General features: G+C 32.2%; 1 protein-coding gene and 1 long non-coding RNA gene across 3 annotated transcripts in view; one reads left to right on the top strand and one right to left on the bottom strand.

The window, feature by feature from the left end:
- Positions 1–25,262, top strand: part of LOC114336016 (glycerol-3-phosphate acyltransferase 1, mitochondrial) — a 208,963-nt gene that overhangs the window by 84,636 nt on the left and 99,065 nt on the right. The gene's annotated exons all lie outside the window — the stretch shown is intronic.
- Positions 1,432–23,758, bottom strand: LOC126880578 (uncharacterized). Its single transcript, XR_007696641.1, has 2 exons — positions 23,485–23,758; positions 1,432–1,778 (listed from the first exon to the last, which is right to left on the bottom strand). It is a non-coding gene; the product is annotated as an uncharacterized LOC126880578 (long non-coding RNA).

Raw genomic sequence — 25,262 nt, 5'->3', positions numbered from 1 at the left:
TTTGGTAAAATTGGCAAAAAAAATATTACTAATTAGTTAATAATTACTAAATAGGTAGTAGTTTTGCCAATTTTGACAAAATTGGCAAAAAACAAAAACAATAACTACTAAAATCACTAGCCAGTTTGTGTCTGAGTTTAGCGAACCGACTATACCTTTTGTTTTCATTGTTTAATTATTAATTACATCATTTGACCAATTAATCCACGTCTCGCCTGAAAGCGTATATTCCTATGTTCAAATTAATTTCACAAATACAATAAATTATGTATTAATCTTTGACCCTTTCTTAGTACATAGACAATTATATCTTTTTAGAATTTTGTTTGATATTTTCCATTGTGTTCAAATCAGGTTCGATAAAAAAAACCTATTAATACTTTATAATGATAAGGTGATTTTAAAATAATGTGTCCTTTGTTCTGGTGTAAATAATATTTGAATAATCCAAATTTGGTAATGAAATAGATGGAAGTCTCTTTGTTAGTTTTTAATGGATATGACGTTATTCCGCCGTAAACACAAAGTCAACATGGCAACTTTCCTGCATATTTAGCTAAAATAGGAATGCGTATCAACTCTGTTCATGTGATAACTACTCTACTGCAAGAGCAGAATGTAAGTTTACCGTTGAATATTTCACACTTTCAGAATGATATTATCATACAATTTCTTAAAGATTCTAAAATAAAAATTTAATATGCTATCTTTAACTTTCAAATATCTGTGGCAAAAAGTTTTATCTAATGCCATCCCCTCTTTGTGAACACACACACGCACATACACACACAAAGTCAACAGCAAATGTTAATAAAGAAGATCTCAAAGCTATAAAAACAAACAGAATAATACTGCTGGCGAGGGCAATGCAACTGCAATTATGGAAAAAGCCAAAACCAGGAGAAAATTCAAGAATTGGTCACAAGTGGACTTAACACCAAACTAAAAAAGAACCCAAACAAAACAATGAAAAACACTGCACACATTTAAGGAATACCTAACAGACTACCGCTGAAGAACATTGACTTCTCTTAGCAGCAGACTATTGGAAGTTTCTCCTAGACATAATGCAGCTCCTACCATACAACACATCTTTTATCAAAAACTCACAGCAAATCTTACAAAAACACTCAGAAATAGTCAATTTTGACATCACCAGCATTCTCACAACTTTAAAAATAATAAAGAGGCAACCAAATCCAAACTGAATGTATCAGCTATCATGGAGCTACTAACACTTTGCACAGATTGAAACGAAAAAGGCGATGGACTACCCCAGTTAATTGAAATAATATTCGAAAATATTACCTCAATCATCCAAGATAGCCATCGCTACACCCTTAGCTTAGCTCAGTCTCTCAAGGTGTGTGTTCGTCTTGTCCTAATCTTAGAAATGAACTATGAAAATTCGGAATGAATCAAACAAAACAGTATTTTTAACTAATCATTTATTGTTCAAAGAGATATAATAAAAATATGACTTAGAAAATGCATTAACAAATATATTCAAATTCTTGCCAAAAACTAACAATTTGTAGATTATACTTATGGCTTTGGTATCTGGTTCGATGGTAACTTCTTGATGTTGAATGGTACAACTGTTGACTTCTTGTAGACCCGGGCAGATGTTCGGCCCTAGGCCCCTGCAGCTGAACATGTTGGGTGCTGTAGTCTTGATGTCATGGTCAATCGTTATATCGCCGTAGTTCCATCACCGGTGTGGATGGCTTGATGCTGGAGGCTCCCGAAGGGAGAAAGGTTGATTCTATTCCCAAAAACTATAAGATAAAGACATATCAATCATCAAGAAGAAAAACCAGAAACGAGCCTTTGCCAAATAATCGTAAAAAGTCGTCATTTGCAAAGGAACAAAATAAAATTAATAGTGACGGAATAGTTAAATAATTTGATTACTAAATGCATATCAATAGATGAAATGAAATATTCAAAATTAAGATACTAATACACCTGGTGAGTAACGTCGAGGTTAGGTAAAAAAAATCATTATAAAAAATTAAAAGTAGACTATAAAAAAAACTTAGAATACAAAACTCACCCCAAGAGAATAATAAGTCTGGAAATAGATAGCTATTATCAGCTCTGTAATTGCTTTTTAACCTTTAACTACCCGCGCATCAAATTATAACATAACTACACGCGTGGCGTACTTTATACGCCACAAGAAAATACAGGTGAAAACAGCAGATTTGTTTTTTTTTTTGAAAAATACACTTAGTTGTTTGTTATAAACCTTATTCGGCATCAGTGAATACTTGGAGTTCCTTCTCAGTAAGCCAATTAGGATTTATAACTGGAATCATGGAATAACTGGATTTCATGATAAATAAAATTTCTAATAAAAAATTTTTTGAAATGTGATTTTTTATGAATAAAAAAGTATTGGTTATTAAGGAAAATATATTTTGTGCCATAATGACTAAAAAACAATTAAAATATGTATTTATATTACTACTTATATTAATATATTCGTGGCGTATATTGTCCACCACCGGAAACAACAAATAATAAAATTTAAATTACGATCTTCCCAGAACGCCGATTATTACGAAACTAAAACCAAATTGTAAAGCACATTCCAGTGATAGGTTAGAGTGATAAACAAGATCAAAAATTAAATTTTTAAATATATTTACTGTAGGATTCTTATATCTGGCGTACAAAATACGCCAGCGCGTGTAGTTAAAGGTTAAGAATACAAAACTCACCCCAAGAGAATAATAAGTCTGGAAATAGATAGCTATTATCAGCTCTGTAATTGCCTTTTATAAGATTACCACCACCATTTTGAGAATTGAAATGACAGCGTGAACTGTAGAAAAGTAGGCATGTTCCGTATTAAGACAGATATTTACAGAGTAAGAATATACGGGGTACGTTCAGTATGTTCAGTTGATGATTTAAATGAAAAGAGATATAGTAAAAGAAGATAATAAAAGAGGATAATAAAAGAGGGCGCTAACGTGTTTTTAACGAAGAAAACAGGTAAAACAAATAAAAGAAAATTATTACTAATGAAATATTAAAGAAAATAAAGTAAAATAATTATTTAAAAATAAAATAACAAAGATGTGACGTTTGTAACGTTACAAGATAAAACTTATTTTCAACTTCTTTTTCTTCTTGTGGTGCTGTCTCCTTTAGTGGAGGTTGGCGACTACACTGGCAAAGCTGTCTCTGTCCAATGCGGCTCTAAACAAAGATGTTGAATCAAAGCCAGCCAGTCTCTGATATTTCTAAGCCATGATATCTGGCGCCTACCGAGATCCTTTATTTATTTCAAACTATCTTAGCATTGTTTAACAAAGACTAAAAGACTATTAAAAAATTCTATTATAAACAATGGTCTTAGTCTTCACTGTTATTAAATAATAACATAACATCGTTGCGATTGAGACCGTATTGTGTGTAGTACAGTCGTATTTTTCGCTTCCGTTCTGTAATCGTTCGTAAATCTATTCAGATTTTGTATTTGCGTGTTTTTTTATCTACGTAATGGCAACAAAACGTAAAAATGTTCTAGTGACAATAAAAAAGAAACTAAAAGCATTAGGTAGAATTGATAAAGGCGTAATTGATACGTAATTTAGATGTGTACTGTGCATATATATTTCATGTTATTTCAATTATAACGGAGTTTATCTGTAAGCATACCGTATTTTATTAGTTTTTACCATTTTCTCCGGCTAACCCGGATCGGCTGCGGTCCCGATTAATCCGAGTTAACGAGGTTCTACTGTACTTCTTTCATCTCCCTAAACTCAACCGTTTTCGAAATAAACGCATTTTAAATCTGCGTTACACCATCATTTTTAGCATAATATTGTAGTTACACCCGAAAAATAACTTAAAACCATAAAATTATCCAAAAATGTATCGCAAATTTCTTCAAATGGAATTTGCGATGCAATGACATAAATTTGAGAACTGGTATAATTATTATGGTTTTAAGTTATTTTTCGGGTGTAACTACAATGATATTATGCTAAAAATGATGGTGTATCGCAGATTTGAAATGCGTTTATCTCGAAAGTTTAGGGAGATAAAAGAAGTATACCTTTTTTAAGTAAAACTAATAGGAGAATAAAAGTTTTAATGTCAAAATTATACAGAGTGAGGGATAAAAAAAATTGAACGTAATAAATGAGTGCTGAAAGGCGTATGTGGCGCCCTCTGGGCAATACATAATTTTTGGTAGGAAATTTAGATTTCTCGACCCAAAAAACCCCCACATACCAAATTTCATGTTGTTATCGAGTTGTTTGACAAGCCGAGCCTCGAGCTCAAACCGGTTTGTTTCTTACGAGCCAAGCTTCGAGCCGAATCAAATTTTTTTCGAGCCCAACCGAGCTGAATTTGAAACGAGCCGAGCTTTCCTTAACGAGTTTGATAATATTTTAGCTAATACTCTAATATTTTTACTGACTTTTGCTAGAATAGAATCCCATGTAACCATTTGCGACAGTTTTCTGGAGTAGAATGTTGTCGGTCGAATATAGAATCACCCTGTATACTTCAAAATATAAGTAATAATTCTCCTAAGCACCTTTTTCATACTAGAGTCCATAAATTTCAAATAAAAAAAAACTATTATTTGTTTTATTGATTAATGTGACTTTAAACATTGTACCTGGTTCCAAAGAGTATTATTTCGTATTGAGAGAAACACATTAAACAACCTGTTTGCTTAAAGATCTTGATCTTGAGTTAATGAAGATATAATAAATATTTCTAATCATCTTTGATAAATTATAATGGGTGATCAAGATATCCTAATAGTTGTTATTATTTATCCAGTTTGTTTTTGTAGCGATGAAAAATATTAATCCAAATACAATACATATTCACTTTTTTAGAAGCTGATCACTTTAACTTTCAATTGGCCCTAAAGGTTGTATCGATAATAATCTTCATGAATATTTATAATATAATATTTTTTGTTTAAAAAACCATTATATGTGATATGTGATAAAGTATATACGGGGGTCTTCTTTTATTGTTTTCAATACATCTTTATCGAAATGTTAAAAACGCAGTGCTGAAGGCATAAAATTAAACTCCTATTCAGCTGCACCCCCCCCCCCCCCATCGCGAATAAAGTTCGGACTAGGCAAAAAATTTAGTGCTATTTATGTGCTAATTAGTTGCTCTAATTCGAATTTTGTTGCTCAAACCGTTTACCAGGAAATCGCGTTGAAAGTGGGGGGGTCCAGCTTAATGGCAAGCTGGACCCCTCCACACCGAAAAAGTTCAAACTTCTTGATTTGTTTGGTGAAAAATTTACTTCTATTTATGTGCTAATTAGTTGCTAATTTAGAATTAAGTAGTTCTGATCCGAATTTTGTTGCTCAAACCGTTGACCAGGAAATCGCGTTGAAAGTGGGGGGTCCAGCTTAATGGCAAGCTGGACCCACCCCACACCGAAAAAAGTTCAAACTTCTTGATTTGTTGGGTGAAAAATGTACTTCCATTTATGTGCTAATTAGTTGCTCTATTTCGGATTTTGTTGCTATAAGCGTTAAGCAGGAAATCGAATTGAAAGTGGGGCGGGGCCAGCTTCTCATTAGACGTACAGCGAAAGACTTGTATCTTCACTAAAACAATGAGCAATAAAATCAGATACCGGTATATTTCGATGGTACGTGTTCCCTAAATTAGTTTAGTACCAAATATATACGAGCAACTAATTTATTTAACATAGAACAGAGCAAGTATATAGCGCGGAGCAAGGTCGGGTGGGATAAACTAATGCATTTGCAAGTTCTACGGTTAGCAACAAAATCGTATATCAATATATTTCTATAGTACGTGTTCCCTAGAATATTTTAATACTAAATAAGTGCGAGCAACTAATTTATTTTACATGAGACAGGAATATAAAGCACGGTGCAATGTTGGGAGGGAAGAAGTAATAAATGTTTAAATTCTACGGTTAGCAACAAAATGGGCTACCGACATATTTCGATAAATCATGTTCCCTAGAATATTTTAGTATCAAATATGTGCGAGCAACTAATTTATTTTACAGGAGACACAGGAATATAAAGCGCGGTGCAACGTTGGGTGGGACGAACTAATAAGTTTTTAAGTTCTACGGTTAGCAACAAAATTGGGTATCCGTATATTTCGATAATACGTGTTCCCTAGGCCCTAGAATATTTTAGTGTCAAATATGTGCGAGCAACTAATTTATTTAACATAGAACAGAGCAAGTATATAGCGCGGAGCAAGGTCGGGTGGGATAAACTAATGCATTTGCAAGTTCTACGGTTATCAACAAAATCGGATATCAATATATTTCTATAGTACGTGTTCCCTAGAATATTTTAATACTAAATAAGTGCGAGCAACTAATTTATTTTACATGAGACAGGAATATAAAGCACGGCGCAACGTTGCGTGAGATGAACTAATAAATTTTTACGTTCTATTTATTATTTATATATTTATATATAAAGGGCCTAGCCGAGTAAGATGATGAAAAGTGCCCCCAACTCGATTCGAATTCCATGTAGGTCACCGTTTAGTATATATAGTGAAACTAACTCTCTGAAATTTTTAGCCCCCTAGGTGGTCATGTGACCCACCTAGAGCCTAATTAGGCTTTTTATGTTTTTAGTTTTTATTTCAGCCGCGTCGAGAACTAGCGAAAAACTTTAAATAAAAAATTTGTAAGATTTAAAAAATTCTGTGCGAAAAAAATTTTCTTTTTAATTTTTGGCGGGAAATTTAAATTTTAGAACGATTTTAAAATTTTAAATGAGTATAAAAAAATAACTAAGACATTCGTTTTCACGAAAAAAATATATATCGTGTATTTTTGCATAATATTTCACCATAAATTTTTTCAAATTTTTAAAATTGGTGAAACGCACCTTCAAAAATAAAAAACCGCATTTTTTCGTTTTTTTTTTTCGTTTTTTGATATAATTTTATACATATTTTTCAAAAAAGGTAACACCGTCGCTGGAGCATGTAAAAAATTTAAAAAGAATTGGGGTTTGCTTAATAAAAAATTTTTGTAACACCATCCATTTTCAAGATACAGGGCGTTGAAGAAAACAAAATTTTACACATTTTTCACGATTTTGCCGAAACTACTGGCAACATTGTAATAAAACTTGCCGGGTTTTAAGAGGTAGTTATTGTACATGTTTTGATACACAATTAAGGATTTGATATTCATCATTGGCGCGCTTAGGGGTAATGGTCTGAAATTTTCAAAGAAAAAAAGATAGTACGCCACTGACATATTTCAAATTAACAATCATTTTTAAATTCCTCATTCAATTTGCCATAAAAAACTATCTTATAATTTTTTCATACGAGGCGCCGTTTTGCTGCAAAAAATAAAATATCTTAACGCTTCCAAAGTATTCGAATTAGTTTTTATAATGGACGTACGAGTTACTAGGTCTGGATCCCGCATATGAAAAAAAAGTTGATTAATAGCAAGCTGAAAATTTGTTAATAGCTTAAGGCTGTCTAGTCTAATAAACTTTGATATGTGTGAACACTGGAACAGGGGCAGTTTTAATTGTGGAATAGGTTAAAAATTTGGAACGGTCACAGCACGAAAACGGCACATTTATTTTGTCCGACAGAGCAGACTTTAAACTCTTCGAACAGAGATTAAACTCTCATGCAAAAATCAGACTGCTATTTATCACCAAATGGGCGTTTTAATGAGTGGAACATGTAGAATATGTCAAATGACAGGAATTATGACAGGTAATAAATAGCAGTTTGATTTTTTCATGAGAGTTTAATCTCTGTTCGGAGAGTTTAAGTCTGTTCTGTCGGACAAAATAAATGTGCCGTTTTCGTGCTGTGACCGTTCCAAATTTTTAACCTGTTCCACAATTAAAACTGCCCCTGTTTCAGTGTTCCCATATATCAAAGTTTATTCGACTAGACACTCTTAAGCTATTAACAAATTTTCATCTTGCTATTAATCAACTTTTTTTTCATACGCGGGATCCAGACCTATACGTATGTAGATGTAGAAACTACTAATAGAAGTTCGAATACTTTGTAAGGGTTAAGATGTTTTATTTTTTGAATAAAAATGGCGCGTCGTATGAAAAAATAGGAAGATAGATTTTTTGTCACAAATTAAACGAGGAATTCAAAAAGAATTGTTAATTTGAAATATGTCAGTGGCGTACTATCTTTTTTCTTTAAAAAGTTCAGACTATTATCCGTATACGCGCCAATGATAAATATAAAATTCTTAATTGTATGTCAAAAAATGCACAACAACTACCTCTTAAAACTTGCCAAAGTTTATTACAATTTTGCCAGTAGTTTCGGCAAAATCGTAAAAAATGTGTAAAATTTTGTTTTCTTCAACGCCCTGTATATTGAAAATGGATTGGATTACAAAAAATTTTTATTCAGCAAACCCCAATTATTTTTCAGTTTTTTACCTATTCTAGTGACGGTATTACCTTTTTTGAAAAATATGTATAAAATTGTATCAAAAAACAAAAAAAAAACCGAAAAAATGCGGTTTTTTATTTTTAAAGGTACGTTTCACCAATTTTATACATTTGAAAAAATTCAGGGTGAAATATTATGCAAAAATACACGTTATATATTTTTTTCGTGAAAACGAATGTCTTAGTTATTTTTTTATACCCATTTAAAATTTTAAAATCGTTCTAAAATTTAAATTTCCCGCCAAAAATTAAAAAAAAAATTTCGCACAGAACTTTTTAAATCTTACAAATTTTTTATTTAAAGTTTTTCGCTAGTTCTCGATGCGGCTGAGATAAAAAATAAAAACATAAAAAGCCTAATTAGGCTCTAGGTGGGTCACATGACCACCTCATCATCATCATTGGCTCGACAGCCCTTTCTGGGTCTTGGCCTGTTCCAGGATTCTTCTCCACTCTGATCTGTTTCGTGCTTTTTTTCTCCAGTTTTTTATTTTTAAGGTTTTTATATCATTTTCTATTTGTTCTAAATATCTCAGCTTCGGTCTTCCTCTTGTTCTTTTTCCTACTGGCATCTGTTTGAATATTTTGTTTGGTATTTCGCCTTCTTCCATTCTTTCTACATGTCCCATCCAACGCAGCCGTCCTATTTTAATGAATGTTATGATATCTGGATCCTGGTATATTTCGTATAGTTCAAAGTTGTACCTTCTTCGCCAAATTCCATTTTCTTTTGTGCCCTTATATATGTGTCGCAAGATTTTTCTTTCAAAGGTGGCTAGCAATGTTTCCTTTTTTTTAGTGAGTGTCGGGTTTCTGAGCCGTATGTGAGTACCGGTCTTATTAGGGTTTTGTATATTTGGCATTTTGTTTTCCTTGCGACGTTGTCTGATCTTAGTTGCCGAATTAAGCCATGATAACTTTTATTGGCAATAAATATTCGCCTCTTCACTTCCTCTGCTACGTTATTATCAGATGTGACTAGGGATCCCAAGTATGTAAAGTTTTTTACCCCCTCAATGTTGTATTCTCCTATTGTTATATTTTGTGGCTGCCTTATTTCTGTGTTTTTACTTACCTGCATATATTTTGTTTTGTTCTGGTTGATTTTCAGGCCACTATTTTGTGCAGCTCGTTCTATTTGATTGAATGCCTCTATCATTTCTCTTCTTGGTCTTGCGATTATGTCAACATCATCTGCAAATGCTAGTATTTGCACGCTTTTATTTTAATTATTGTTCCTCGAGTATTGACTGTTGTGTCCCTCATTATTTTCTCGAGTACAATGTTGAACAAGATGCATGATAGAGCGTCTCCCTGGCGTAGTCCCTTTTTCACATCTATTGTTTCCGTTAGTTCGTTTTGTATCCGGATTTTACTTTCTACTTTTAGAGATTCTTTTATCAGTTCTATTAGTTGTGTTGGTATATTAAATTCTTTCATTGCTTTTATTAAGAATTCTCGGTTTATATTGTCATATGCGCTTTCGAAGTCTATGAAGAGATGATGTGTGTCGATGTTATGTTCACTTGTTTTTTCAAGGATCTGTCGCAGAACAAATATCTGGTCTATTGTTGACTTCTGTCTCCAGAAGCCACTTTGGTACCTGCCAACTATTTTTTCAGCGTGTGGTCTAAGTCTTTCATAAATGACGTTGGACATTATTTTGTATGCTGCATTCAGCAGCGTGATTCCACGGTAGTTTCCACATTCTAACTGATTCACATGACCACCTAGGGGGCTAAAAATTTCAGAAAGTTAGTTTTACTATATATGCTAAACGGTGACCTATATGGAATTCAAATCGAGTTGGGGGCACTTTTCATCATCTTACCCGGCTAGGCCCTTTATTATTTCACTCTTGCACCGCGCTTTATATTTCTCTGTCTCGTGTAAAATAAATTAGTTGCTCGCAAATATTTGGTACTAAAATATTCTAGGATACACGTATTATCGAAATATACCGGTATTTATTGCTAACCGTACAACGTAAAAAATTATTAGTTCGTCTCACCCAACGTTGCACCGCGCTTTATAATCCTCTGTCTCCTGTAAAATAAATTAGTTGCTCGCACATATTTAGTATTAAAATATTCTAGGGAACACGTACTATCGAAATATATTGGTATCCGATTTTATTGTTAACCGCAGAACTTGCACTTACATTAGTTTATCCCACCCTACCTTGCTCCGCGCTATATGTGTATCTGTTAAATAAATTAGTCGCTCGTGCATAATATTTGGTACTAAGCTAATTAAGGAGAACACGTACCATCGAAATATACCGGTATCTGATTTTATTGCTTATTGTTTTAGTGAATATACGAGTCTTTCGTTGTACGTCTAATGAGAAGCTGGCCCCGCCCCCACTTTCAAATGGATTTCCTGCTTAACGCTTAGAGCAACAAAATCCGAAATATAGCTACTAATTAGCACATAAATAGAAGTAAATTTGTCACCCAACAAATCAAGAAGTTTGAACTTTTTTCGGTGTGGGGTGGGTCCAGCTTGTCATTAAGCTGGACCCCCCACTTTCAACGCGATTTCCTGGTCAACGGTTTGAGCAACAAAATTCGGATTAGAGCATCTAATTAGCACATAAATGGTGGGGGGTGCAGCTTAATATGGGTTAAAATTAAACATGGGACAATAAATGTAAACAAATAGGCAAAAACATAGACTTTAGCAGAGCAAGCGAAGCATGTAGAACAATAAAATCCCTAAGAACGGATAGAAAGGAGAAGGTCATATCAGCCTTATACCGATAAAATCTTTTAAAGATTTATCAAAATCTATTCCTGAAGATTTTACCAGTTTCTTACTGGTAACTCAAGTAAAGAAAGTCCTAATGACAGTAATCAATGGAGGAGCTTTTGGACCTATAGGTCTCTGCATTGAGCTTTTAAAGTATGGACCGGACTCGCTTTTTCTGTTTAATTGATTTTTAAAAAGCGAAGAACTGCCACCTTAATGGAAAAAGGTGACAGAAGAAGTGCTGTAACTACAGAGGTTCAAATGTAACAAATCCTGTTTCTAGACTTTACGGCAAGATTACAAAAGAAATAATCAAGAACTAAGTTACGGAAGAGGAAAAGCAAAGCGAATTCCGTGCAGGATGATCTTTAACTAACCACCTGTTTTGTGCAAAACAGCGTTTTTTAAACAGCCGAAACTTAAAAACACATATGATATTCCTAGATCTAAAAAAATCCTATGATAGCATATCCCTCAGGAAATTGTGGCCTGCAATGAAGGAGAATAAGAAGTGCCAAGATACGGAAAAGAATGGGTATTGAGACGACAATAATGACAAAAAAATGATGACCAGTACAAAAAAGAAGGGGATGCTCAGAAAGACATCTACAGGACGTTGACTGGCAAGATAGAAAACGGTGGAAACTAGGATGCGATAGACGACTATGATCTAAATATTATAATAGGGATGTTCACAAAAAATTAAAAAGTCATTTCAAACATGTAAAACGATTAAGAAACACCCTAGGAATAATTGTCCAAAATTTCAACAAAATTGAAAAAGCCTTTCTATAAAAAATCTTTATTAGAAATCTAGCATTATTTTAAATTTCAAGAACGCTTCTCTATTGGCCTGACGTCACTAGTTGCATACCCCAAGCGCGCGCCATTCTCATAGTGTTACTGTTTACCTGTTTGACGTTTCAGGTCATTTTATTTTGTTCTCTTCTTGTTATATCAGGGTTAAAGTGGAGTTTTATAGTGAATTTGTTTAGTTTAAAGTGGATAGACTGTTTGGAAAGACATATTATGGGTTTTACAAAAATAAACAAATAAAATGGAAGAAGGTTTTCAGAAAGCCGATTCGTATAAACTACCGACTGTAGTGTAGATGTAACAATGGTGTATGATTTATTGGCATCTTGTAAAAAAATAAATCTACCACAGCTTTACTGAGTGTATATTCCATATAATTTTCCATGTCTTCTTTAAGCTAAAAAAATAAATGCTTAATACTCCACAAAAAGAAATAGAGAAAGTTGTATGCATGCATTGTACGCATGCATATTGTATACATACATTGGCTGGTGTTACTTTACCTTGGTTAGGTGTATTAAAAATATTTTTATTCTTCTTCATGTGCCTTGTCCGTTGTGGACGTTGGCTATCATCATGGCAATCTTAATTTCATTTGAGGCGTTTCTGAATAACTCGATCGATTTTTGTCCAAATCATTGGCGTAAGTTTTTAAGCCATGAGTGTCTTTTCTTCCGGGTCCGCGTTTGCTCTCTATTTTACCTTGCGTTATCAGTTGGAGTATACGATATTTATCATGCCTCATGATATGACCGAAATATTTAAGATTTCGTTTCTTAATTGTAAAAGAGATTCATTTTTGTTTTCCCATTCGACGCAATACCTGTACGTTGGTGTGGGTCGCCCAGGATATTTTGAGGATACGTGGGTACACCCACATCTCGAATGCCTCTAACTTTTTCATTAATGTTTCCATTATTGTCCAGGCCTCTGCGCCATATAGCAAGACCGGAAATAATAACATTTTAGCAGCCGCATTTTTAGTGGGAGAGATATTATGTCGCAATGGGTGAAAATATTTCTCATGCATGTTGTTAAATGTTGCTATGTCCTTTTCAACTCTAGATCTTATTTCGGCTGTTTCGTATTTCGAGTTGACAACTGTTCCAAGGTAAAAAATATTTTTGAACTTGGGTATTATACATTTTCATTTCAACCAATCTTTTCACTAAATTATTAATGATTTTAATATAATATAAAGTCATACCTACATCCACATGTAGTTATTTCAAGGTTTACTTTTACTGTATGTATTATTAGAATCCCGTTTTTAGGAATATCCCAGTTTAAGGAATACAAATTTGAGGTCCCGAAACTTTTTCATTTACTCTTTAAGGGGGTAGGTGCAAAATCTTGGTCCAATGCTATTTAAATTCATTCATCTTTTTCGAATCCTGAGAAAACTAATAAGTATTTTTGAAAAATGTAAATGCAGAAAGAACAATTACATTATTACCAAGGGCCGAAAGTCTCTGGAAAACTTCTATAATGTTTATTTTATTAAGTTAGTTCTTTAAGTTAGTTATTTTAAGTTCTAGCTGCAACAAACCATTTCTTTTTCTGTTTTAAATTGGCTGAAACGGTAATAAAAGTCTTGTCAGAACTGTTTTTTGATGTATTTACACACCCAGGAACAAAACACCACTTATTTGGCTTTATTTTTAATAATTAAATACGTAAAAAACTGCGCACATTCAAATACACTGAGTAAATAAGTATACAAAACTAGTTACGAATGCTGACGTCACAGACCGTAGCCTCGCTGCAGGGTACCGATTTTCTAGCCTCCAAGAAAATCAACATTATGAACTCATTTATCTTAAAAAATATACATTTTTAAACAGTTTTATGATTGTTTCGTTTTTATATACCTTGTAATCTATTGAATTTAACTATATTTAAAAATTAGTGAACATCCCTATTGCAGTATACAGTGTGAGTCATGAGGAACTGTACATACTCCTACCTCGTATAGAGGCCCCTATGGGGAATAACAAATGACCATTAAAAAGTATCTGCTCCCATTGTTTAATAATATACAGGGCGAGTTTCGCATTTTGACAGAAACTTATATTCGTCATAATTTTTGAACGGTCAGATCGATGTGTCTCTTATTTTGGTCAATCGTTACGCTATTACCACCTTATCAACTGATTTAGTCAAACTAGAAAAAAATCAGGTCCGGCTTTAAAAAATTAGTTCGTTTTGGTCTTAGAAAAAATTTCACCCTGTATACGCTTTTTGAAAACTCTAATATGAATTTTACAAATTAGACAAATAGGCCATTAAAATGGAATATTTATTTTTCCCCCACACGATTACTTAATTTTTTATAAAAAAATCAAATTTGACTACGAATTAAAAGTTTGGTAAAGTGAACCATAGATTAAAATAAAATTAACTTTTATTACAAAAATTATTTTTTTTTAAATAAATATTTAATTTATGTTACCACCCAATCAACTGATTTATTCAAACGAGAAAAAAATCAGGTCCGGCTTTAACAAATTAGTTCGTTTTGGTCTTAGAAAAAATTTCACCCTGTATACGCTTTTTGAAAACTCTAATATGAATTTTACAAATTAGACAAATAGGCAATTAAAATGGCATATTTATTTTTTCCCCACACGATTACTTAATTTTTTATTAAAAAATCAAATTTGTCAAAATCGCAATTTTACCATAAAAATAAAAAAATTTAACAACGTTTTTCTTAAAATTAAAAGTTTCACCATTTTTTTTTTATAACCCGTCTAGAGCTAAAACTCTCCATACACTTCTCTTTGGACTCTATAGTTTAACCTAGACGTGATCAAATAGACAAATTTTAAATTTTTTCACTTAATTTTTGCGATTTACCTTTGCAATTCACGAATCTGCACCTTTTATTTTTAAAAATTAATAACTTTTACGAGAAGAAGACTGAAAGTCTACAACAATTTTTATAGTCTTCACAATGGTAAGAGATATGTGCTGTAAAAATTTCAGAAAAAAAATATTAAAATGGAACAGAGTTGTAGCGAGTGACCGTGATTTCATTTTTTTTTCATTTTTAGGTTAAAATTCATATTTTGACTTTGATTTTTTAATAAAAAATTAAGTAATCGTGTGGAAAAAAAAATAAATATGAAATTTTAATTGCCTATTTGTCTAATTTATAAAATTCATATTAGAGTTTTCAAAAAGCGTATACAGGGTGAAATTTTTTCTAAGAACTCTTCTTCTTCATGTGCCGTGCTCGATTATCGAACGTTGGCTATCAAATTGGCTATAGCAATTTTGTTAACGGCAGCTCGGAAAAGGGATGCAGAGGATCTGTTATACCATTCTCTCAGGTTTTTAAGCCATGACGTTCTTCTTTGACCTGGCCCTCTTCTTCCGTCTACCTTGCCTTGTAATATTAAATGGAGTATATTATATCTCTCTGGGTGTCGCATAACATGGCCAAAATATTCAAGTTTTCGATTTTTAACTGTTCTGACGACTTCTGTGACTTTTCCCATCCGGTGCAAAACAACTTCGTTACGAACTCTATCCACCCAACTTATTCGTAGGATTCTTCGGTATACCCAAATTTCAAAGGCTTCCAATTTCTTGAGAAGAGTATCTGTTAAAGTCCAACCTTCGACACCGTACAAAAGAGTAGAGAACACATAACATCTCACTAATCTAATTTTAAGATTCAAAGTAATTTTGTTTCCACATAAAAGTTTCTTTATCTTAAAGAATGCAGCTCTGGCCTTCTCTATACGTATTCTAATTTCTTTGCTCATGTCCCAGTTCTCATTTAGATTACAACCAAGGTAGGTGATACTGTTAGTTCTCTCTAATTGTTCACCATAAGCTGTTACTACTTCCGGTTGTATTGGCGTCTTACTGACAACCATCACCTTGGTCTTTGCGGTGTTTAGCTTGAGTCCATATTCATCACACGTTGTGGTAATCCTATTAATCAGATGTTGACGTTCTTCATAATTGCTCGCAATTAACACCGTGTCATCCGCATATCTCAAATTATTAATATTGACGCCATTCATTTTGATACCACATTGAGCATTATCCACTGCTTTATTGAAAACAAACTCAGAATAGATGTTAAATATTAGTGGGGACAAAATGCAGCCCTGTCTTACTCCTCTTCGTATTTGAAGTTCTTCAGACGTGTCCCAGCCAATCCTGATGTTTGCACGTTGATGCCAGTAAAGATTTTTGATAATGCGTAGGTCTTTATCATCAATACCCACTTTCTGAAGAATAGCAATCATTTCCGTATGTTTTACCCGATCAAAGGCCTTCTCAAAGTCAATGAAACACATATAAACCGGATGTCCGACATCTCTACATCTCTGTACCATAACCTGAATACTAAACAGTGCTTCTCTGGTCCAAGGTTATTGCGGAATCCAAACTGTGTATCACCAAGCTGTTTTTCTATTTTTTGGTACATCCTAGATTGCAAGATTCGTAGAAATATCTTTAAAACATGACTCATCAAGCTAATGGTTCGGTAGTCACTACATCTTTTCGCGTTTGCTTTTTTAGATATCGTCACAAAAGTCGACAGCAGCCAATCCGTTGGTAAATAGCCAGTTTGATAAACTTTATTAAAACGAATTTATTTGTTCTAAGAACAAAACGAACTAACTGATTTTTTTCTAGTTTGAATAAATCAGTTGATTGGGTGGTAACATAAATTAAATATTTGTTCAAAAGAAAATTAATTTTTGTAATAAAAGTTAATTCTTTTAATTCTGTGGTTCACTTTACCAAACTTTTAAGAATTATTCATAGTCAAATTTGATTTTTTTTATAAAAAATTAAGTAATCATGTGGGGAAGAAAAAATAAATACGCCATTTTATTTGCCTATTTGTCTTATTTGTAAAATTCATATTAGAGTTTTCAAAAAACGTATACAGGGTGAAATTTTTTCCAAGACCCAAACGAACTAATTTTTTAAAGCCGGACCTGATTTTTTCTAGTTTAAATAAATCAGTTTATTGGGTGGTAACATAAATTAAATATTTGTTTAAAAAAAATAATTTTTGTAATAAAAGTTAATTTTTTTAAATCTATGGTTCACTTTACCAAACTTTTAATTCATAGTCAAATTTGATTTTTTTATAAAAAAATTAAGTAATCGTGTGGGGAAAAAAATAAATATGCCATTTTAATTGCCTATTTGTCTAATTTGTAAAATTTATATTAGAGTTTTCAAAAAGCGTATACAGGGTGAAATTTTTTCTAAGACCCAAACGAACTAATTTTTTTAAAGCCGGACTTGATTTTTTTCTAGTTTGATTAAATCAGTTGATTGGGTGGCAATAGTGTAACGATTGACCAAAATAAGAGACACATCGATGTGACCGTTCAAAAATTATGACGAATACAAATTTCTGTCAAAATGCGAAACTCGCCTTGTATATTATTAAACAATGGGAGCAGACACTTTTTAATGGTCATTTGTTATTCCCCATAGGAACCTCTATACGAGGTAGGAGTATGTACAGTTCCTCATGACTCACCCTGTATACGTTACAAGAATAAAAAACCGCTAAACGCCGTAAAAATGAGTGTCTCATACAATATTCCAGCTACAAAAGATTTGATATGAATATTACGTGGCGCGAAAATATATTTTCATGCAATGCAAAACAAAATTCTAGTTTTATTTTAAAAGATTTTTCCATAATATTTGCTAAATTTGAAGTAAAACGGGCCACAAAAGAGTAACTTTGATACGTTTTGAATTTTGAAACTCTTTTGTGGCGCGTTTACTTCAAATTTAGCAAATATTTTGGAACAATATTTTAAAATAAAACAGAATTTTGTTTTGCATCAAAATGAAAATACATTTTCGCACCACGTAATATTCATATCAGATCTTTTGTAGCTGGAATATTGTATGCGCCACTCATTTTACGGCGTTTAGCAGTTTTTTATTCTTGTATCAGGAGTTTTTCAAAGTTATGTATTTATAAATTAAATGTATGAAGTTGAATGCAATGTTCCTCTATTACACGTTAAGCTTTATAAATGGTCACCTTTGTTGCATTATCTCCCAAATGATCTAGTGTCCATCGAATGTACACTAGATTTTTTTCTATTTAAAACAGATTGAAAAAAAATATTGAGATGGCCCATAAATGAAGTCGGATTGTCCGTTGCCAGATCAAATTTAGCGTCGTTACCACTACAACTACATAAACCATTTCGAGAATAATCGTTAATTGGATTATACTTTTGTAGCTTAATAACTTCTAAACGTCTTAACCGATTTTAATCAGTAAACATGAGTTTGAAACGTATTGACCAGTATTATCTGATGGATCTAAGATCAAGTATGATAACTGAGGCTATTACAGGAATTATTGAGCTTGAGTAACCGTTTTTCCCACAGGAAAAAGATTTGATCATACTTATGAAGCCTATAACTTAAAAAAATTCGAATTTTCCCGGATATGAGGTATACACCGTTAGATTCGTCTAGAGTCCTTCTACAAACGCTCAGTTATTGGCGCAATTCGTAGGTTGAAATTTTGAGTAATTGTCGAAAAACAAAAATTTTCAAAGTTTAGTTTTTCGGCTATACTGAGCCGTGTGTATGTCTGATCCTGACGGCTTAAACACCATTTGAAAGCATAACTCAACCCTATTGATTTGATGTATTTGCGGTTCTCCTGTCTCTTCTTGAGCCGAAGATATATACCCCCAAAAAATATGCCGTTTTGTAACTACCAAGTCCTATAGCTGACTTATGGGTGGTCAAAAGTCACAAACTACACCGGTTCCGAATCGGCCCTGACCCCCTCTTCTAACACAGAAAAAAAAATTCAAATCGGTTTAACTTTTCCACACACATACATACATATCCACAAACATTTTCCCTTTTTTAAATAAAAATTGAGTCATACTTCTGAGCTCGGTAACTTTTGAATTGTATAACCGATTTTCAAAATTAAACATGCGTTGGAAAGGTAATGATCAGTACTATCAGAAGCCGCAAAGGTCGGACTTAAATTTTGTAAGTTTTTGGGAGTTTTGGGGACGAGAACGAAAAACAGATCCTAAATAGGAAGGGCCGTAAAATCCACACCCTTGGACCAAAATGGATGGTTGACATATGAATGGGTGAGTCTTTTCCTGAACTTTAAGATGGGATAATTGGCTTAATTTTCAATTCGGTCAGATTTAGAAAATCGAAAATTTCGTGTATATACGTATAGTGGTAGTGTCGCATGTTGGGGAGTTTGGGTGTGCGCCACTGGCGAGAACTGCAGTTCTCTGGTAATACATATAAACACATAACTTAAAACATAAAAAAATACTTTTATTGATAAATTTTTTGGTTGTCTGTCAAGAATCGAAATATTAACGAAAGAGATACAATATTTTTGCACAAACTGTATATTCAAGGACATATTGGTATAAAAAAAATTCTTGCAAAATTCATATAAATTATGTACAACTCTTGTGCTAGATATTTTCGTTCCGGATGCAAGGCACTATTTGGTCGTGAATACTTTTACTCCCACTTTGACCGCACAGAAGAAATGTGCATTTTTACTGATTACTGTTTCTTCAGATGTGATTATTCGGTCATTAAAAAATTCCTGAGGCTTTATTGACTTACGTGCAGACTGCGGACTTCAAGGTCTTTGTGGATTCTTATTCGTACTTGATGTAGATAGTCTTTTATTTTGTTGTTCTGGTTAATGATACAGCCGTTTCAGTATTATTTTCGTTTTATATCAAGATGGATACCACATTATTATTATTTTCATTTTTGACGTGCTTAAAATTTTCAAATATTAATTGCTACATTTTTGTCAAAACTTGTATCGAAGTTATCTATGAGACAAGTATGTATATAAATATGTTTGTTTTATGTTTAAGGTGATACAGTAGCGATCAACAGGTAGCAATCCCTTAAACATTTTTAATTAATACCTTTGGTAGTTAGTTGTTTTAGCTGTTAAGCTTAGTGTTACTTAATACCTTCTTGTTGTTATCTTTGTTTTAAACCTGTTTTGTAAAACTTGTATTCCTTATGTGTCTGGCAGTATGACGGTAAGTCTAAGGCTAAAAAAAAGCCAAAAAAAAAACAGGTAGCAAAAACGCATTCCAAGATTACGGCTGTAATTTTGAATATTTTTTCGAGATATTTGGCACACGTCTTCGTAATATAATAAAGAATGGCGGTACAGAGCCCAATTAGAAAAATATATTAATATGTGGAAATTACTCTGTAATTAAATACAATATTAAAAAAACGAGCCTGTACCGCCATTAAGAAGAACAAAAAAATATACTTTCTTCAAATAAACTTTTTTATCCGATGCCTAGATTTTGTGTCATTTTAGAACTACTAAAATTTTTTATTTCATTGGTAGTTCCAAAATGACACAAAATCTAGACATCGGATAAAAAAGTTTATTTGAAGAAAGTATATTTTTTTTCTTCTTAATGGCGGTACAGGCTCATTTTTTTAATATTGTATTTAATTACAGAGTAATTTCCACATATTAATATATTTTTCAAATTTAGTCTGGGCTGATTATCGGAGAATAGGCCATTTTTGGGAAAAGTTATTTACCAGCAATTTTATTGCTAGCAATTTTATTGCTGGAATCGAATTATAAGATCCTATATATTAATAATGTACGTATGCAAAGTCCTTAGATAGTGTGCTACTTTTTTTATAAACAAAATGGCGCCCGAAAATCGTGTTTTTTTCAATTATTGCTCTATAACTCCGAAGATTTTAACTTTACAACAAAAACACCCAAATAAAAATTCACCGTGATTAAATTCTGCATAGAGACGTGTTTTTCCCGATCTGCTCAGACGAAAATTTTCCTCGGAAAATGCGGGTTTTCCCAACAAAATCTTTAATTTTCAAATAAAGTTTTAGATAAGTAATTATCTACCAATAATTAAATAATTTAAAAGCCTTCTTGGTTTAGATTATAGTTCCAGAAGCCGGTGAAAATTAAACGAATATTTTAGCAACAATTCAATTGTTAATTAATAATTTATGGTCGCAGTAATAACCAAAATAATTATGATACACTGATCAAACTTTGAAATCTTATAAAGATGAGATGCCTATTTAACATTTTGTCGACAAAATATATATTTTTTATTTTTTTGCATAATCTTTAAATATTTAAAAAACAATAGTTATAAACAAATTAACGTTTCTCAGAAAGTTTTTATTATATTAAAATTTTAAAAAATAGCTAAAATGCGCATTTCAAATATCTTAAAAATTAATGCTTTAAAACTTTTTTGCAACCACTTGCAAAAAAGTTATGAAACAACAAAGTAAACATACGATTACTACGGTGTTTATAATTTTTTTTAATTCTTTCAAAGCGTAGAAGTGAGTTTAAGGTACAAGCTAATTATTTAATTATTTTTTAGTAATTTACACGCGCGAAAGTAGAATAATACAGTACTGTAGCTAAAATTTTCACTCGGAGCGACGACCGGCCGCGCAACGTACACTTTTAATAAATAATATATGCTGCGTGTCAGTCGCTTCGAGTTAACATTTTAGCTCCGACTCTGTGTCAAGCCTACTTTTGCGCTAAAAATTACAAAAAAAGTATTTTTAATCTTTGATTAAAATATAACCATTGCACTAATTTTTGACATTCTTTGTGAGTAATTAGATTGTACCATAGACTCACTTTTAAGCTTTGAAACAATTAAAACAAATTATAAACAACGAAAAAATCGTATATTTACTTTGCTGTTTCATAACTTTTTTGCAAAGGGTTGAAAAATTTTTTTAAAGCATTCATTTTCAAGACCTATGAAATACGCATTTTAAGTATTTTTTAAAATTAGAATATAATAAACATTTTCTGAGAAATGTTAATTTGTTTATAACAATTTTTTTAAACATTTAAAGATTATGCAAAAAAATGAAAAATTTATATTTTAGTCGACAAAATATTAAATAGGCATCACACCTTTATAATCTTTCTAAGTTTGATCAATGTCTCATGATTATTTTGGTTGTTATTGCGACTGTAAATTGTTAATTAGCAATTGAATTGTTGCTCAAATATTCGTTTCATTTTCACCGGCTTCTGAATTTATATTCTATACCAAGAAAGCTTTTATTTCACCAAGCTATATAATTATTAATAAATAATTACTGGTCCAAAAAATTTATTTGAAAATACGATATTTTGTTGGGAAAACCCACATTTTCCGAGGCAAATTTTCGTCGGAGCAAATCGGGAAAAACACGCCTCTATGTAGAATTAAATTGGGGTGAATTTTTATTTGAGTGTTTTTGGTGTAAAGTTAAAATCTTCGGAGTTATAGAGCAATAATTGAAAAAAATACGATTTGTCGGCGCCATTTTGTTTATAAAAAAAGTAGCACACTATCTGGGGACTTTGCATACCTATATTAATAATATATAGGATCTTATAATTCGATTCCAGCAATAAAATAACCTTTCTTTGTACTTTACTAATTAGACCAGCGTATTATAACTATTTTTTTTTCAAAATTTAAAGATTATGCAAAAAAAAGAAAAATTTATTAAATAAGCGTCTCATTTTTATAATCTTTATAAGTTTGATCAATGTATCATGATTATTTTGGTTATTATTGCGATCGTAAATTGTTAATTAACAATTGAATTGTTGTTAAAATATTCGTTTAATTTTCTCCGGCTTCTGGAATTACAATCTATACCAAGAAAGCTTTGATGTCACTAAGTTATTTAATTATTGATTAATAATTACTTACCTAAAACTTTATTTGAAAATTAGAGTTTTTGTTAGGAAAACCCGCATTTTCCGAGGAAAATTTTCGTCGGAGCAAATCGTGAAAAACATATTTCTATGCAGAATTTAATTGCGGTGAATTTTTATTTGAGTATTTTTGTTGTAAAATTAAAATCTTCGGAGTTATAGAGCAATAATTGAAAAAAGTACGATTTGCCGGCGCCATTTTGTTTATAAAAAAAGTAATCTGCGGACTTTGCATACCTATATTATTAACATATAGGATCTTATAGTTCGATTCCAGCAATAAAATTGCTGGTAAATAACTTTTCCATGAATTTTGCTAATTAGCCCAGAGTAATTGGGCTCTGTACCGCCATTCTTTATTATATTACGAATACGTGTGCCAAATATCTCGAAAAAATATTCAAAATTACAGCCGCAATCTTGGAACGCGTTTTCGCTACTTGTTGATCGCTACTGTTTCCTCTTACGGGTATAATTTGCGCAAATTGTCGCCTGTCAAAATGTTCAATGTAATTTAAACGTATTAATTTTTTTCGAATCCTGAGAAAACTAATAAGTATTTTTGAAAAATTTAAACGCAGAATGAAATATTACATTATTACCGAGGGTAATTGCTACATTAATTATTACATTATTACAAATTTACTATAAATTAGTTAAATCCAAAGAGAAAAAAATTACCTTTCAAATGATGTGCCACTCGACTACAATTGCTATGCTCATGCTTGTTCATGCGGGGCAATAGGGGGGAGGGATAAATTTTTCGTTGGAACACTCTGTATCTATATTATTATGCCGACATAAGTCAAAAAAAATATAAATAGATATTTAAATCTATACATATTATTCACTTATCGTCCCATAATAACATTGAAATTTGACTATTTTGAACTTTTAACAACAAACATTGATTGTCGTGATGAGAATAAAGACTTGCCGTGTATTATCAGCAATATCGAATTCATATCACTCGAATCCTCTAAAAAAACATGATATAATAATATAAAGGTCACGATATCCCCATGAAGTACTACTTGACAGTACTATTAATTTATTATATAGTAAGGACGCTTATTTTAAAAATATTGTATTAAACCTGAAACCAAGTTAAAACAGCTATAAGAACGGCAATTATGTACGGAACTGAATGTTCTTCTTCTTCTTCCTCTTTATAAGCAATTCTGCTTGTTCATTGGCGGATTGATACCTTTATGGAAGTTGTCACTCCATCTTTTGCGCGGTCGGTCGATACTTCTTCTACCGATTGGTGATTTATCTCTTGCTATTTTGATCACCCGTGTCTCCCCCATCCTGGTTATGTGGTTGTTCCATTCTTTTTTTCTATTTAGTGCCCTTTCGTTTATACACTGTACGTTACATTGTCTTCTAATATCTTCGCTCCTCTTTCGATCTCTCAGTGTATTTCCTGTAATTATTCTCAGTACTCTCATCTCTGCCGTTTCCAGTAGTCTTCGTATTGTGGCTGTATCGGGTCTTGTTTCTGATGCATATGTCATTATTGGTCTTACACTGGCTTTATAAATTCTTGACTTCATCTCAGTGTTAATATGTCGGTTTCGCCATATAGTGTTATTAAGGCATCCTGCCAATCTATTTGCTTTTTGTACTTGATTTCTCACTTCTTTGTCTAGGTCTCCGTAACTTGACAATGTAATTCCAAGGTATTTTACTTCCATTACTTGTTCAATACTGATACCATCAATTTCTATTTTGCATCTGATTGGTTCTTTACTGATTATGTTTTGGTTTTCTGAGATGAAATTGTCATATTGAATTCTTTTGCTCTTATGTTAAATCTGTGGACTAATCTTTGCAGACTATCTTCATCATCAATTGCCCAAATAATATAAAAAGTTTCGAAAACCTCCACTTTTCACCCTCCGTAACTCTGGAACCGTTGATTTTATAGCAATTATGTATACTACCTTTTTTGTTTTAAATTTTATGTAGAATATTTTTGTATAGAACATTGTTTACGCCAAAGCATAGTTTTAGAAATATTGACGAAAAACGTAAAAAACTACTAATTTACCGACTTCTTCCCCATCACTCCCCCCTCCAAACCGGACGATCAAAATGGTGTAATGAACAATGGTCCACATGTAATGTGGACCATATATAGTAGAACAATTTGGTGTTGGAGGAAAACTTTTTGGATGTCTGGGTTAGGCCTTTTTTTGGACCAGTTATATTATACTACCTCCGTAACTTTGAAACCATTCATTTTAGAAGGATTATGCATAGGGCCTTTTTTATTTCAAATTTAATGTATAACATTTTTGTATAGAAGGTTGTTCATGCTAAACCGCATAGTTTTAGAAATATTGACGAAAAACGTAAAAAACTACGAATTTGCCAATTTCTCCCCCCTCACCACCAAACCCGACGCTCAAAATGGTGTGACTTTTTTCTGAACATTATGTGGACCACATAGAATA

This window comes from Diabrotica virgifera, chromosome 2, assembly GCF_917563875.1.
Source record: "Diabrotica virgifera virgifera chromosome 2, PGI_DIABVI_V3a".
NCBI lineage: Eukaryota > Metazoa > Arthropoda > Insecta > Coleoptera > Chrysomelidae > Diabrotica > Diabrotica virgifera.
This window is presented reverse-complemented; position numbering and strand designations above follow the sequence as displayed.